The 18,170-nt window shown below is 33.6% G+C and overlaps 3 non-coding genes across 3 annotated transcripts; 2 read left to right on the top strand and 1 right to left on the bottom strand.

Annotated features, from left to right (window-relative positions):
* The first annotated feature begins 500 nt into the window (after positions 1-500).
* Positions 501-572, top strand: Trnam-cau (transfer RNA methionine (anticodon CAU)). Its single transcript has one exon. It is a non-coding gene; the product is annotated as a tRNA-Met (tRNA).
* A 713-nt stretch (positions 573-1,285) lies between these two features.
* Trnam-cau (transfer RNA methionine (anticodon CAU)) lies at positions 1,286-1,357 on the top strand. Its single transcript has one exon. It is a non-coding gene; the product is annotated as a tRNA-Met (tRNA).
* A 2,490-nt stretch (positions 1,358-3,847) lies between these two features.
* Positions 3,848-3,919, bottom strand: Trnam-cau (transfer RNA methionine (anticodon CAU)). The gene has a single exon. It is a non-coding gene; the product is annotated as a tRNA-Met (tRNA).
* Positions 3,920-18,170: the final 14,251 nt, after the last annotated feature.

The following is an 18,170-nucleotide window of genomic DNA, read 5'->3' as shown; positions in this document are numbered from 1 at the left end:
CATTTAAAAACCCAGGCATATAGCTATAATAAACCACGACCTCTAGATTTTATAGGATCTACAAACATGGATTTTTAAAAAATATTTTTTAAAATGTTTACTAAAGATATTTGTTTAAACCCTACATTAGAAGCCGAGGCTGAACATATTCATTAGAAATTCAAATTTTATTTTCCATAATATTTCTAAACAAATTCAGACCTTCAATAAACCTTCTAAAGTTTCCGTAGAAACCCATCCATTCAGCTTCAATAAACCTTCTATAGCGGCAATAAAAATCGAGGGTCGTACCCATATGTTGACATATTTGCATTTAAACTTAATAATATTCATGCACATCTTTTTATAAAATGGATTGCAAATTACTGACAATATTGTCGACATCGTTCCTATTCATTTAACTCACAGTGTTCATAGGGTAAATTGCCATATCCTTTGTCCTTGTTTTAATATATGCGGCTTTTCAATGTACATGAAATTAATACATCATCACTCATGGTAGCAGAGTGGCGCAGTGGAAGCGTGCTGGGCCCATAACCCAGAGGTCCGAGGATCGAAACCTTGCTCTGCTAAGCGTGAGATGTACGCTAAATTATTATATTTGTTAAAATATAAAAATGGAACTTGTAATTCACGTTTTGGATTGTGGTGTCTTATATTTCATTCAGGCTCCTTAAATTTGGATATTGACTATATTTCACTGAAGAAGTGAAATATAGTCACGAAGGCACTGTTAAATAAAAAAATTAAAGTGAAGTATTGAAGACTTTTATGAGCAATATGTACAAATCTAATCGTATGATATTGCTTCAAAACTCTTCTAAAATGTTATAGAAAAGTTATCAAATATCCTCCTACGCCTATAGAAGTGGATAATCGATATAGCTGTCTTAGCGCTAGAAAATATGTTGCTTAAGAAGGCACGTCTGTAGCTGTAATAATCTTTTTTTAATCTAAGCCTATATTTTATATTATTTATTTTCAGAAAAATTTATATTTTAAACAATTACGTTATCTTTGAAATTCTGTAAATTGTTTTTAAGTTTAGTTACGTTAAATGAACAGCATTCTAAACCCCGTTAATTTGTATTTTTTAATTCATTGAAATGCCACAACCAATTAAACGACTTTCAGTAATTCAGAGTAAAAAGTTTATGGATGGTACGTGACTTAAATAAATTCAAATAAATTAACTATTTAATTGTTTAAACTATTTGAAAAATAGTCATGTACAAATTCGAAATTGAACTTGAGTCCATCAAAACTAAAGCAATGATATTCTCACAGCAGAGTGGCGCAGTGGAAGCGTGCTGGGCCCATAACCCAGAGGTCCGAGGATCGAAACCTTGCTCTGCTAATAGAATTTGACCAATGCACTATGGTTTTTTTACGTTTATTTTGGCATAAATTCTAATTTTAAAGCTATTGAATTGAAATTTGGGTTGTATACATTTTTATGCTCCCAAGATGACCTACCAATTTTCATATGATTTGGGGCACTATTTCATATAGCTGCCATATAGCCGATCTGGCCGATTTGTCCCGACTTTTTTGTTTATAAAGCTATTGCAGTGAAATTTAGTTTGTATACAATTTTTATGCTCCCAAGATGACCTACCAATTTTCATATGATTTGGGGCACTATTTCATATAACTGCATATAACAAAATGTTTGTTCCTTACTTCGGCTATATTTCCATTACTGACTGCTTTATTCAAAACAAAGGCCATGTCTCTGTCGTTGAATATTTTGGCTGAAACCGTAGCAGCAATGATATAGCGTATTTTGTGAAACAACTTCGGAGGCTAATTTCCTTTTTAGCCTAGGTCCACCATGTTCATAATTTAATTTTGGGCGACCTACTCTGTTTGGGGAAACTCATCAATTACTATAATTATACTTTTACGGTTGAACTTTGGCAAATGCTTTTTTATATAATTAACAAAATCTTTAACTTGTTCCGATACCAAGCGCATTTGGTCTTCATTTAAACTGATATAACAAAATATATATTGATATTCTGTAACACATATTTCACAAGTGAATCATCTGAGCGATTTTTGCTGCTCCAAATTTCAATAAGCGCTGCATGGGCAAACACATGTTTATCAGTAAAAAACACGAGTTGGCAACAAAAAGCGCAAAAAAGGCTAGTTACTCATGGCATTTACACCTTTTTGCAATGCTTTGCCATTCACAAGTTACACTCCACGGAACAAAACTACAATTTATAGATTTTATATAAAGTTATACATAAACAAAACATTTCACAGTATTACAACAACAGACAAATATGACAAAAAGGGCATCTCGTCTTAATTTTACATACCTGCACTAACGTTTTTCATAATTACACATTTTAATTTTTTTCAATTTTGTCTAATTACAAGCACTCGAACTTAGCTGATTTTTACCGCCAGTTGTACCAAAACAATGTGACTTTCAAACTGCTGACTTTTAAAGCTCGCCAACAAAAAAGGGGTTGCCACCCGCATTGACATTGAATGTTTTTTTCTAATATGGGTGTCTACATTTAGGAATTCAGTTACATTCCAAAATATGAAATGGTGGTGTCTTATATTTCATTCAGGCTCCTTAAATTTGGATATTGACTATATTTCACTGAAGAAGTGAAATATAGTCACGAAGGCACTGTTAAATAAAAAAATTAAAGTGAAGTATTGAAGACTTTTATGAGCAATATGTACAAATCTAATCGTATGATATTGCTTCAAAACTCTTCTAAAATGTTATAAAAAACCTGGGTTTTGCTTCAAAAATCTTGCTAAAATATTCTAGAAAAGTTATCAAATATCCTCCTACGCCTATAGAAGTGGATAATCGATATAGCTGTCTTAGCGCTAGAAAATATGTTGCTTAAGAAGGCACGTCTGTAGCTGTAATAATCTTTTTTTAATCTAAGCCTATATTTTATATTATTTATTTTCAGAAAAATTTATATTTTAAACAATTACGTTATCTTTGAAATTCAATTACGTTATCTTTGGCAACAAAAAGCGCAAAAAAGGCTAGTTACTCATGGCATTTACACCTTTTTGCAATGCTTTGCCATTCACAAGTTACACTCCACGGAACAAAACTACAATTTATAGATTTTATATAAAGTTATACATAAACAAAACATTTCACAGTATTACAACAACAGACAAATATGACAAAAAGGGCATCTCGTCTTAATTTTACATACCTGCACTAACGTTTTTCATAATTACACATTTTAATTTTTTTCAATTTTGTCTAATTACAAGCACTCGAACTTAGCTGATTTTTACCGCCAGTTGTACCAAAACAATGTGACTTTCAAACTGCTGACTTTTAAAGCTCGCCAACAAAAAAGGGGTTGCCACCCGCATTGACATTGAATGTTTTTTTCTAATATGGGTGTCTACATTTAGGAATTCAGTTACATTCCAAAATATGAAATCAAAAAAAATTGACTTTATGCCAAAAAATCATACTTTTTACCCATAGTGCAATGCGATAAATTTCTTTTAAAAAAATAATTTAAGATAGAAACATCTAAAAAATAACATATAAACGATCGAAGAATGTTCCATAATATAGTTACCACACGTGTAAATGTATGAAAAAGAAAACACGAAATAAAAAAATAACTCGATTATTAAACTTGAAGCACAACAAAATATTAAAAATGTATCTTAAAAAAATACATTGGTAAAAACTTTAATACTGTCAGATATTAAAGGCTGAGATTATTCCGCTACCATATGCGGTTTGTATAAATTATATAAAGGTTGGGTAGCTATCGGAATTTTAATAAAAAATTGAAATAAACAAAAAAATATATTCGATCATTAAACTTGATAGCAGAGCAAGGTTTCGATCCTCGGACCTCTGGGTTATGGGCCCAGCACGCTTCCACTGCGCCACTCTGCTTACGTTCTGACAACGAACAATATGTCTAACTTAAAGATAAAACAAGGATTATTTCAATTATTTAAGGGGAAACTAATAATCCAATCGATTCCAAATTTTTTCACATTTCTGTGTGAGTGTATAGCTATCGTATGAACTAGGATAAAGTCAATCGGTGAAGATCTTCCTTATTTTTTAATTTGGTTTTTGGTCAAAAATCGGCGATTTTCCAAAAATATTTTTTTCAAAGGTCCGCCAGTCTATTAATGTTAGAGCGAAGTCAATAATCCTAGTTCATACGAGAGCCAGACATGTACTCTTTCTAACACCGTTGGAATTTTCGGATTCCGATGTTCCAGTGAGGAGTTATCATGCTCGCCATCAAAAATAAGGACTTCTCTTTAATTACAAAAAACAACAACAAAAATATTTGTAAATTATAAATACTATTTTTTCAGGAATCATTATAACCCTGGATTTATTAAATAATTTTTTTTTTCAGGAACAATTATAGGCCTGGATTTATAAAATAATATTTTTCAAGAAACCATTATAGGCCTGGATTTATTAAATAATATTTTTCCAGGCACCATTATAGGCCTGGATTTCTTAAAGAATGTTTTTTCAAGGTCCATTATTTGTCCAAGGGCCATTATAGGCCTGGATTTCTTAAATAATGTTTTTTCAAGAACCATTATTTGTCCAAGGGCCATTATAGGCCTGGATTTCTTAAAGAATTTTTTGCTAGAACCATTATTTGTCCAAGGACCATTATAGGCCTGGATTTCTTAGAGAATTTTTTGCTAGAACCATTATAGGCCTGCATTTCTTAAAGAATATTTTTTTCAAGGACCATTATGGGCCTGGCTTTCTTGAAATTATTTTCAAAGACCTAAAAAACATTTTTTCAAAGACTATTTTAGGCTTGGATTTCTTAAAGATTTTTTGTTTTAATATAAGTCCATGTAACTATGTAGCCTCATTCATTTTTGGTATGCTCAAAGTTCAAGCTAAATTTTCTAACCCGAGTGTCTGCAGATTGGTATTTTCGTTTCTCCTGGCAGTAATTCATCATGGCATAGCCCCCATCTAATTTTCCCGATCGATGCCACAAATTTGAATGTCCATCTCATCTGGAATCCGAACATATATTTAACTTTCAATTTTGTTCATGGAAAATTTTCGTTTGCTCTCAAAACATACGTCATCATTATACTATCTTAGCAGGCCATTATTGATCAGACTTGACCGACTATATTTATTTTCTAGCGGCATTTCATTTCCTATTTTTTCCACAAAATTGATAACCAACACAGACGACTCGGTGCAAAAAAGTAGTGTTAATAGAATTTATCTGAAATGCTGATTTTCCATTTGTATTTGTTGTTGCTTTTTGTTCTATTCGATTTAACATGCTTCTGCTGATGTTTTATTGAAATATTTAGAGTACTGGGGCTTCAGGCCGCCTTAATGAATCCAGGTCAGTTCAAAATAAAATAAAAAAAAAAAAATGAAAACAAACTGAAGCTCTGAATCTAGGCGATCCATAAACTGAAATTGTAAACAATTATTTTTTTAATTTAAATTTAGAATTCTAATAAATAACAACAACATCAACATATATGACATCGATAGCGACAGCTTTGCGTGCCAATGGGCAATGCAAAGAAATCATAAATCATTTTTTTTTATTTTTCTACTCAGAGCATTTCCAAAGTTCAGTTTTCATTCTCAGAGTCTCAAAAGTCTGGCCGAGTTTTTTTTAGATTGGAATTCCCTCAGCGTTGACCGACTAATATGGATGGTAAATTGTTCCGTCAGTAATAAATTTTGCTAAATGATTTAGATTTAATGCGACAATTAGGGGTATTCAATAGGGGAATAATATAAATATATATGTCAGAAGGTGTTAGTAAAATGTTGTCCCTCAATTTATATATAATTTTATAATTTTATATATCCTTATATAGTCCATTTCATATATATTCCACCTTATTTGTATCAGCAATCAATATAAATATTGATCTATGAACAGTGAATACCCGTATTGTTTTTCTTTTTTCAATTAACGCTTGGCCCTAGAATTTCCTTGCATCGACTAACAAACAAGCTTGAGAATAATTTTTATTTGCTATGTGAACACGCATCAGGGAAGTGATGCTGACTGTGAGAGAGATCGGCAAAGATTGCCAGTAGTTCGATGCAGAGAATTCGTGGAAATTGGTTCCGATTCAATGCAGTAGTCATCGGTTTGTTTATTCAATTGTAAATGGTGCGTAACTTGTAAATATTGTAAACAAAACATTGCAAAACTCTAAGATTACGAAAAACAAATATCATTAACTTTGTACTGCAATCCTTGAGAAAAAGTTTTTCAAGCAACCCACGCCTACAATAATCCTTAAACATATACTCATAAAAAATCCACGCCTTAAATAATCCTTAAACATATACTTATAAAAAATCCACGCCTTAAATAATCTTTAAACATATACTTATAAAAAATCCACGCCCTAAATAATCCTTAAACATATACTTATAAAAAATCCACGCCTTAAATAATCCTTAAACATATACTTATAAAAAATCCACGCCTTAAATAATCCTTAAACATATACTTATAAAAAATCCACGCCTTAAATAATCCTTAAACATATAGGCTCAAAAACCCACGCCTTGATTGGTCCTTGAAGAAATATTGTTTAAAAAATCCACGCCTTGATTGGTCCTTGAAGAAATATTGTTTAAAAAATCCACGCCTTGATTGGTCCTTGAAGAAATATTGTTTAAAAAATCCACGCCTTGATTGGTCCTTGAAGAAATATTCTTTAAAAAATCCCCGTCTTGATTGGTCCTTGAAGAACTATTCTTTAAAAAATCCACGCCTTGATTGGTCCTTGAAGAACTATTCTTTAAAAAATCCACGCCTTGATTGGTCCTTGAAGAACTATTCTTTAAAAAATCCACGCCTTGATTGGTCTTTGAAGAACTATTCTTTAAAAAATCCACGCCTTGATTAGTCCTTGAAGAAATATTCTTTAAAAAATCCACGCCTTGATTGGTCCTTGAAGAAATATTGTTTAAAAAATCCACGCCTTGATTGGTCCCTGAACAAATATTCTTTAAAAAATCCACGCTTAGATTGGTCCCTGAGGAAATATTCTTTAAAAAATCCACGCCTAGATTGGTCCTTGAAGAAATATTCTTTAAAAAATCCACGCCTTGATTGGTCCTTGAAGAAATATTGTTTAAAAAATCCACGCCTTGATTGGTCCTTGAAGAAATATTGTTTAAAAAATCCACGCCTTGATTGGTCCCTGAAGAAATATTCTTTAAAAAATCCACACATTGGTTAAAAATCAACGTCTGTAAGGGCCCTTGAACCAACTATATAGTGTATTACATAGTCGACATCCACCAATTACATCCTTTTTCTATTATTTGTTGTTGTTGTTTGTTTTACACTACTGATTAGGTGTCTATGGAAATCCTCTAACTAATTTTTATTTGCCAGCTAGCCAGTCAGTCATGCAAATGTAAACAACAACAACAAACTTTCATTACTGGGCTGTAATGCAACGACAATGATGAGGCTTGGCTTTGGAACTCTCCTGCTATAAAGGGGTCAAAACAAAGGCGAACATACGAATGATAATAAGCTGAACCGTATGCCGCTTCCCATCGTCGTAGTACTAGACGGCGGCTAGGCTGGGCTGCCACTATCAACGTGATGGAGACGTGATCTAGTTCTTATTAACGAAAATAACAATATTATCGACAGTCGAAAGTATTTTTAGCACGCGTCCAATCAGCCCGAAGTTATCTAGGCAGCAGCAGTGGCAGCCTCCTTCGAATTGTTGTGGTTGTTGTTTTTGCTGGTGTTATTCCTGGATAATGATGGATGATGATGTGTGGCGTAAACAACTTGTTGTTGCTTTTGTTTTGTTGTTGATGATATTGTCTGTCTCTAGACAGAATACAAAAAAAAAATGAAGAAGAAGAAATTAATAACTCTGTTGCTAGCGGTGTGAAACAGAGTTTCCAAGCATAAATATAAGCGTGGATTTAAAAAATATGTTTTCAAGCATAATTATAGGCGGGGATTTTTTAAAAAATATTTCGTCAAGCATATTTAGAGGCGTAGTTTAAAAAAAATATTTTTTCAAGCATAATTAAAAGCGTGGATTTTTAAAAAATATTTCTTCAAGCATATTTAGAGGCGTAGATTTAAAAAAAAAATATTTTTTCAATCATAAAGGCGTGGATTTAAAAAAATATTTTGTCAAGCATAATTATAGGCGTGGATTTAAAAAAATATTTTTTCATGGCCTACCCTTAGGCGTGGATTTAAAAAAATATTTTTTCAAGCATAATTATAGGCGTGGATTTAAAAAAAATATTTTTTCAAGCATAATTATAGGCGTGGATTATTAAAAAGAAGACACTTGAAATTTTTTAAATTTTTTCAATGTTTATTATTGACTTGGATTTTTTTAAATATTTTGTATATGTAATATTTTTTTCGTTCCTATCTCAAAGTATATGGAATACGAGAAGAATGTGCGCCTAGCACATTCGCCACGATAACTTTGTTGCTGTTTGGAAATTCTTGTTGTTGTTTGTTCCCATTTTCGATGACAATTGCAGTTTCTATTTTCGTTGCACTGGGACCGATCGTTCATCATCTGCATACTTGTCGTCTGAGGGCAATTTTCCACTTTATTTTCTTTTCTTCATTTCAGTTTCTTTTGTTGTTGGAATTGTTTGGAAAATTGTAAGCATTAATACAATGTTGTAAATTATCATGCTTGGACCGTTGTTGTCGTTGTTGTGATGTTTAATTTATTAAAAGGAGTTCCAATCTCACCACTCGTCGCATTTGTTTTAGGTCAGGACAAATCACTTTACACATAACGATGAAGCGAGCGAACGAACCGGGCCGCATTAATTGTGATTGACAGCTGCGTCTGTTTGGCGCCATATGATGAAATCAGTTTGCGCCTTAGCCAATGGGGGTGCACAAAACGACAACAACAACAACATCATCTATGGGTGAAGCTATGCGCTAGTGACAAAGTCCAGATCAGATGGACATAGTATGAAATGTTATGGCGGTCCCCCCAACACTACCAACATACTGTGTATGTTAAATGAGTTCAATTGGTTGCGTGTGACATGTAGTGGACATGCTGAAAACATGGACATAGGTAAATTGGATATGAGGGCAAATGTATGACGAATAGTTAGTTAGTGGCAAACATGAAATTAACCTACATTTTAAAATTAATATTGGGGAACATGGTTGTAACTGAACTCCCTCTGTGAGGTTTTACAAATATTTCTGTTCAAGGATTTTTTGCGTGGATTTTTAAAGAATATTATTTCAAGGACCATTCAAGGCGTGGACCATTCAAGGCGTGGATTTTTCAAAGAATATTATTTGAATGACCATTTAAGGCGTGGATTTTTTAAAGAATATTATTTCAAGGACCATTCAAGGCGTGGATTTTTTAAAGAATATTATTTCAAGGACCATTCAAGGCGTGGATTTTTCAAAGAATATTATTTCAAGGACCATTCAGGGCGTGAATTTTTCAAAGAATATTATTTCAAGGACCATTCAAGGCGTGGATTTTTCAGAGAATATTTTTTCAGGCCTATCAACAGGCGTGGATTTTTCAAAGAATATTATTTCAAGGACCATTCAAGGCGTGGATTTTTCAGAGAATATTTTTTCAGGTCTATCAACAGGCGTGGATTTTTCAAAGAATATTATTTCAAGGACCATTCAAGGCGTGGATTTTTCAGAGAATATTTTTTCAGGTCTATCAACAGGCGTGGATTTTTCAAAGAATATAATTTCAAGGACCATTCACGGCGTGGATTTTTCAGAGAATATTTTTTCAGGTCTATCAACAGGCGTGGATTTTTCAAAGAATATTATTTCAAGGACCATTCAAGGCGTGGATTTTTCAGAGAATATTTTTTCAGGTCTATCAACAGGCGTGGATTTTTCAAAGAATATCATTTCAAGGATCATTCAAGGCGTGGATTTTTCAGAGAATATTTTTTCAGGTCTATCAACAGGCGTGAATTTTTAAAGAATATTTTTTCAAGGTCTAGCAATAGGTGTGGATTTTTTAAACAATATGTTTTTAAGGACCATCCAAGGCGTGGATTTTTTAAAGAATATTATTTCAAGGACCATTCAGGGCGTGGATTTTTTAAAGAATATTATTTCAAGGACCATCCAAGGCGTGGATTCTTTAAGGAATATGTTTTCAAGGACCATCCAAGGCGTGGATTTGTTAAAGAATATGTTTTCAAGGACCATCCAAGGCGTGGATTTGTTAAAGAATATGTTTTCAAGGACCATCCAAGGCGTGGATTTGTTAAAGAATACGTTTTCAAGGACCATCCAAGGCGTGGATTCTTTAAGGAATATGTTTTCAAGGAAAATACAAGGCGTGGATTTTTTAAAGAATATGTTTTCAAGGACCATTCAGGGCGCGGATTTTTTAAATAATATTATTTCAAGGACCATTCAGGGCGTGGATTTTTAAAGTATATACTTTCAAGGCCTATCAATAGGCGTGGATTTGTAAAGTATATATTTTCAAGGACTGTCAATAGACGTGGATTTGTAATGAATATTTTTCAAGGTCTATCAATAGGCGTGGATTTTTAAAGTATATTTTTTCAAGGTCTGTCAATAGACGTGAATTTTTAATGAATATTTGTTCAAGATCTATCAATGGGCGTGGATTTTTAATGAATATTTTTTCAAGGTCTGTCAATAAGCGTGGATTTTTAATGAATATTTTTCAAGGTCTATTAATAGGCGTGGATTTTTAAAGTATATGTTTTCAAGGTCTATCAATAGGCGTGGATTTTTAATGAATATTATGTCAAGCTCTATCAATAGGCGTGGATTTTTAATGAATATTTTTTAAATGTCTATCAATAGGCGTGGACTTTTAATGAATATTTTTTAAATGTCTATCAATAGGCGTGGACTTTTAATGAATATTTTTAAATGTCTATCAATAGTCGTGGACTTTTAATGAATATTTTTTAAATGACTATCAATAGGCGTGGACTTTTAATGAATATTTTTTAAATGTCTATCAATAGGCGTGGACTTTTAATGAATATTTTTTAAATGTCTCTCAATAGGTGTGGACTTTTAATGAATATTTTTTAAATGTCTATCAATAGGCGTGGACTTTTAATGAATATTTTTTAAATGTCTATCAATAGGCGTGGACTTTTAATGAATATTTTTTAAATGTCTATCAATAGGCGTGGACTTTTAATGAATATTTTTTAAATGTCTATCAATAGGCGTGGACTTTTAATGAATATTTTTTCAATGTCCATATTTGTATTTATACATATTCACTCATTAATATTCCCAAAAATTCCAAGCCTATGGTTTCGACATCTGGTGACAGGATGTCTTTCACATACTCAACACTACAACATTGATAGACGCCGACGCACAGTGGGAAAAAATGCAGATCTAGCGCGCAGAAAATCAAAGTAGATGTTTTACTGTATGTTTATCGATATTTTGGATAAGAATAGATTTAGATGGACAATTTTAAGTATTTTATGAAAAAATTTGGCAATTTTTTTTTATTAACCCATTAAGCGCCGATTTTTTTTTTAGAAAAAGCTTAAATTTTTAGGTGAAAATTACTATTTTGAGGCAATTGAAATATTTTATAATAAGCAATATTTTTCGTTATAACTAATAGTACTCCTAGAATGGAAGCTTCTTTTAAAAATTCGGAAACATTTGGAGGGTAAAAAGTGGGTTAAGGCCAAACACTATTGTTATTATATATATCTTTATTATTGTAAATATTACACATCTAAAACATTAAACTATATATATTTTACAAAATTTAGGCGTTACTTATTAAATACTAATCACATTCAGAATCCGAGTTTTGATCTGAATTAGTTGGTAGCATTGGATCCTCCAGTAGTTTAAGGACTTCTTCATATAGTGGCTCACTATATCGATGGCTAAGAGATGTACTACGAGACAAACATGATATTTTTGGATCAGAAGAAAATAGCAACCTATTAAAAAGATCCCTCATTGTTTCCTCACGACTAATTTTTCTGGTGTACAGTTCCCTGTAGTTCCGAAAGTCCTTATTTCTGGATTCCATGGCTTCTTCAGACAACATTCCTATGGGCAAAGCTGCACATTTGATTATATCAGCTCCATGCACTAATATTTTGTGTATGCTTGAAGGCATATAGAACCAAGAATATAATTCCACGAAAAGAATAAATATTTCCTCAGTAAGTCTATTTAATATATATTCTTTTACATCAGAACCATGTTTAGATTTTATCCAAACTTCAAAGAGCTCTCTGTACAAAATTGACAATTTTTCCACTTCACTTGTTTAAGAACTAAAATAAATCGCTATTCACTTGTTTATAACTTGTATAATCCCGTTCTTTGACACTTATTGAATGAGAAAAATCTATGAATGAACATTTGTTAAATGCGGATTTTTCATTCATAGGTAGAAAAATCTATAAATAATATGTATTTTTGCATTCATTCGTAACTGATACCTGTATCCGACCCTAACGAAATTCGCATGACAAAGTCATAAAGTCATCCGACGTCATGTCAGTCATTGGAAACCCCATAACAGGTATAATAAAAGTCCATAAACTCCACCTCCACGAAAATCATAAATATAGGTAAAACAGTGTATATATGAATGTTACACCAATGATATTTTTCCATGGTTCATAAAGTGGACCCTTTACCTGCGGTATTTTAAAAGACTCTTACAACCGATTTCGTTGTAATTTTAATTTTCATTTAGAAAGACATTTGGAATAAATGTATATTCAGTGCATGAGTTTAAAATCAACGTTTGGAGCAGCTTACTTAAATCCCTCATTTTCATACTCACACCCAGTACTCTTGAACCTTAGGATGGACATTTTGAACTTGTTTTTTTTCTTATCTGCTATGCTGTGATCTATTCCAAGTCATATTTGATGAATTATATCAAAAAAATTCACAAATTTTTAATTTTATTTGAACAAAACCTTAAAAAAGCTTCCTACACAAAATTGGCATTTTTTCAAAAAATTGTCATAAATCCGAGAATCGCAGGAAGTCGCAGGAAAAAATTTAGTATGATGTTCTAGACAGACACACAAGAAAAATAAAACAAAAATCAAAGCTGAACTCGACTGCACTCCATACTAAACCCCTATTTTAATTGAAGGAATTAAAAAAAACGGGCCTTACATATATTTAGCCCGAAACACCTAAATTAAAATAACTTATGGGTTATATAACTATACCATTTAATTAAATACCAATACTATATATCAAAAATGGACAAAATTTTATAATAATATATTCACAGAATGCACACGACCATCGCAATTTTATAGCAAAAAAATGCCATTTTTAACATTGGAAAAATTTTCTGTTTTAAATGTACCGTTATTCCGTTCTAGCTTATTAATTCGGATTATTTTATACGGACTTAAGTACTCTCAACACTCTACTTTAAAACTGCATTAATGTTTTAAAGTTTCCTTCAACTTCATTTTTTGATTTTCTGCGCGCTAGATCGGTATTTTTTCCCACTGTGCGACGCTTGCGAAATTTTATAAGTCCATTGGCTTCATGATGTTCGGTTTTGTGGAGAGCGTTTAAACCTATTTTCTCACGTTTGGTTATCGCATCGGATGTAGTCGAAATTTGTTGTTATTGTATTGTTTATTTTGTCCAAAACAAAACAACATTCGGTGATAATCTCAGGGTCTGGGTGGGGATCTCCTTTTCTTTATTTTTGGGTACAATCATCTTTGGCTAGTTCAATGGACACCCGGTTATAATAGATTCTGGTTTGTGTTGATGCTGAACTTTTAAACTGCAGTTTGTTTACACAATTAGCAATATTAGGGAGGGTCGTCAATATAGCATTATCAACTATATATTCGACATGGTTATAGCGAGTATATGCCTAAATACGAGAACTGTTACAAACCCCATGGAGTGATGTCCTCTTCAAACCTATATTAATATATATATATATATATATATATAAAAGAATATAATATATACAACTTATATGAACCTTTTCATTCTCGCCAGACAACAAGTCACTGAACGCTCATTGTTGTTGTTGTTATTGTTTATTGGTATAATGAGGAAAGTCCAATAGCAAAATGATGATATACTCCCGGTAAATGGCATTTCGATGAGATGTTAAATTTATACGGTAGTTATTCTGAAGCCGCTGCTGGGCAGACCATTACAGATAAGTCGTAATTAATCAATTTTCATTAAACATTGTTGTGGAGTGTTTTTGTTTAAAAATAGATGCGGACACAGGAATAAATAAAGAAATATTTATTATTTTTATACCAAGATACGGTGGTCACCAGAAAATCCCCCTCACAAAAATCCTTTCATCGTCATCTTTGACACCTAATTTATTGTTTCTTTGTTGAAATGTTTGTTGTTGTATGGCAACTAAGAAAGAGTTTAAACTTTGCTGACAGAAGAAAAAGTCAGACAATGCAAACAGAATAAAATAAATTACACATACACATATGTACAAAATGGGTGGCGTAGTGGATGATAGGTACCAAGCAACGGCTCAGATTGGCTTTAACATGGCTAAGTCCAAGCTTGTCTTGGTCCCTCCTCGCGCTGTCACCTGGGGCAGCTATTTTTATCACCCGTAGAAATATTGAGCCTGCATGTGCTGCGAGTTTACCCATAAGAACTATAAAAAATGTGTTGAGGCGTCGGGTTAGTTGCCCGCACTCGGAAAACCCCTCCTTCTATGAAAAAGCGAAGAAAAAGGAAAAAAAACTACAAGAAAAATCTGCTATGAAAAGGAATGTTCCGCTGTGATGCCAAATTTCCGAACCTTGACACGGTTGAATTTAATTAGTAGATGAAATTTCGCAACAATAATCGACATAAATACAACTTATCAAGTAAGCCACATTGCCCAACATGCCTGATGAGTCGCTTAAACAACGGCGAAACGCGTCGTATAGTGGTGGGAATGTAGTATCTCTATTGCTTTCCTTTTCATTGCAACTCCGATCATGTAGCTCATCTCGAAAGAGAAATTAATAAAAACATTTACATGAATGATCCTTCGCCCTAAAAAGTCATACAAACAAAACTCAAACCACCCTTATGTTGACGACCCTCGCAAACGATCTGCGATTCTGCACTTGGAATGTGCGCACGTTGTACAGAACAGGCGCAGTTTTTGCTTTGGCGGATGTACTCAAGAAGTACAAATTATTATATTATTGTATTATAGCTATAACGAGAATTCGGATGCGGATTTATGGTTAACAGGAGAATAAAAGACCTCGTATCCAGATTCACTCCAATAGATGAGCGAATTGCTATAATCCGCATAAAAGCGAAGTTCTTCTACATCAGTCCACCAAAGACATATTTTTTGAGCAGCATATGATCGCTGCCATGGCAATAAAATTCCCCTAGGAGATTTTAATGCAAAAATCGGAAGGGAAAATATCTTTGGCCCCACCGTCGGAAAATTTAGCCTTCATGAAGAAACATCCGACAACGGCATGAGGTTGATTGACTTCGCTGCGGCAAAAACATGGTAGTTAGCAGCACCAGATTCAAGCATCTCGATATACACAAGTCCACCTGGATTTCTCCTGATCAAGTAACGAGAAATCAAATTGATCACGTTGTGATAGACGGAAGGCATTCATGTAGTGTATTAGACTTTCGATCGATCCAAGGAGCGAATATGGATTAGGATCACTACTTTGTAGCAGCCAAGGTTCGCACTCGCCTTAATGTTGCAGTAAAGGTGCGATCTAACATAACATGGAAACGGGACGTCGAAAAGCTGCAAACACAACAGGTAGCCGAGGCCTACTCCACTCAACTTACCCAAGATGTACAGGAGTCAGAATGAAGTCCGGAAATCTTACCAACGAGTAAAACAGCAAACCGAAGGTTTTAGTGCAGGCAGCATCCTGGTGACAGATACAGGCAGCATCCTATATACCGTGCACAAAAAAAGAGACAAGACGTTATGTGCCAATTATAGACCTTCTTCCCATTGCATATAAAGTGCTATCCAGTGTGCTGTGTGAACGATTGAAGCCAATGGTCAATGACATTATTGGACCATACCAATGCGGCTTCGGACCTGCCAAATCCACCATTGACCAGATTTTCACTCTGCACCAAATCCTGGAAAAGACCCACGAAAAACACATCGACACATACCACCTATTCGTCGACTAGAAATCCGAATTCGACAGCAATATCCGTTCAGAGGTGATTGAAACCATGTCTAGGTTCGGCATTCCTGCAAAACTAATACGGTTATGCAGGATAACTTTAAGTGGCACAATGTCAGCAGTTAAACTCGGAAAGGACATATCGGAGCACATCAATACCGAACGAGGATTCAGACAAGGTGACAGTTTGTCGTATGATCTTTTTAACATCCTGCTGGAAAAGGTCATACGAGACTCAAAGGTGAACAGAAATGACACTCTGTACACCAAACAACACATGTTACTCGCCTACGCCGATGACATCGATATAATGGTTCGAACATACCGAGCGGTAAAAGCCACCTTTGAACAAATTGAGAAGGAGTCTGCCATAGTGGGTCTGGTAGTAAACGGCGAGAAGACCAAGCTGATGGTATCAACGAGCAAGGCATCCAGTAGGCTCGGACAAATTGTGTAACTACAGCTTCGAGGTAGTTAAAGATTTTATATACCTTGGTACCACCATAAACAGTACCAAAGTAAGCAGTTTAGAAACAAGGCCACCTTCCGCCAGACCAAACTCACACTTTACAAGACGATGATACTACCCGTGCCGTTATATGGATCAGAAGCATGGGTACTTGCGCAAGCAGATGAGGCAGCTCTTGGGGTGTTTGAAAATAAAATTCTCCGAAAGATCTACGGGTCGATCTGCGTCGACAGGTGAATATCGGCGTCGAATGAACCACGAGCTTTACAATGTATACGTGGACATCGACATAGTCAGTCGTATTGAGCTGCAGCGACTACGGTGGCTAGGCCATGTTGTACGAATTAATGAGAATGCCAAAGCTCAAAAGGCATATAAAAGCGAGCCTACTGATAGTTCCCGTAGAAGGGGAAGGCCACGAATCAGATGGAAAGACCAAGTAGAAAACAACATCTTGGAACGTGCTCTTTGGAAGAGATGCGCACAAGACCGATGCGCCTGGAAATATTTTTTAAGCTCGGCTTATGGAACAACCGTTCTGTAACAATCCAGCTAAGTAAGTAAGTAGTATATGTACAAAATATTCCGTCCGGAGATTTTTAGCTCATGATAAAAATATTTTTAAAAAGTCCATGTTATATAAAAATTCTGGAATATTTCTTTTAAATCCATTTCAGTAGAAATGCGTAAAAAATATTTTTAAAATTCCAAACCTATAATAATCCTTGAAAAAATACTTTTTAAAAAATCCACGCCTATAATAATCCTTGAAAAATATGTTTAAAAAATCCACGCCTATAATAATCCTCAAAAAGATATTGGACTTTTCCGATTTTGTATTCGGTACTACTCTTCCTCATATCAAAGGGTAGAACGTTCCACTCTCAGTTAATGGTATGTACTTGTATATATGTGTATGTGCATACATATACACACAAATATACATGTATGTATATGCGTATATTTCCAACAACATGTTCGAGATAATATTTGTTATTTATTTTCCAACAATTAGTTTAATTAACTAAATTTTATTTCTTTTTTATATTGTTTTTTGTTGTTTGATGTTCTTTATTTCGATTTTGGTTATGATCTTCCACAGATCAGGTCAGACAGCAACATATCGATAAGATTATATGCACATGTGTGAGTGTTTTGTGTACACAACCAATCGACTTGGTGGGGTTGTTATTTTGGTTTTCACCACAAAACAAATAAACATTTTTTTTTTTTTTTTGAGAAAATAAATTGATAATTTAGAGGTTATTTCATAAATTCCCATAAGGACAGCCGGTTCTTATCAAATGTGTGTTTTTTTCTTGGCCCGTGTTTTTTTTTTTTGTTTCATGGCTCGTAAAAAACTGGTCATTTTCAAACATTGTTGTTTTCTCTACCAGTTCGTTGGCAATATTGACTTTACGACATTTTGATTCAGTTTATCAATAGCTGAATCTTTTTTTATAAACTGATTGAGAATTATTTTGGGAGATA

The sequence above is a fragment of the Musca vetustissima genome, unplaced genomic scaffold (assembly GCF_032173495.1).
Source record: "Musca vetustissima isolate MV318-11 ecotype Yass unplaced genomic scaffold, APGP_CSIRO_Mvet_v1 utg58653, whole genome shotgun sequence".
Taxonomy (NCBI): Eukaryota; Metazoa; Arthropoda; class Insecta; order Diptera; family Muscidae; genus Musca; species Musca vetustissima.
The sequence above is the reverse complement of the archived record's forward strand: the minus strand, read 5'-3'. Positions and strand labels throughout refer to the sequence as shown.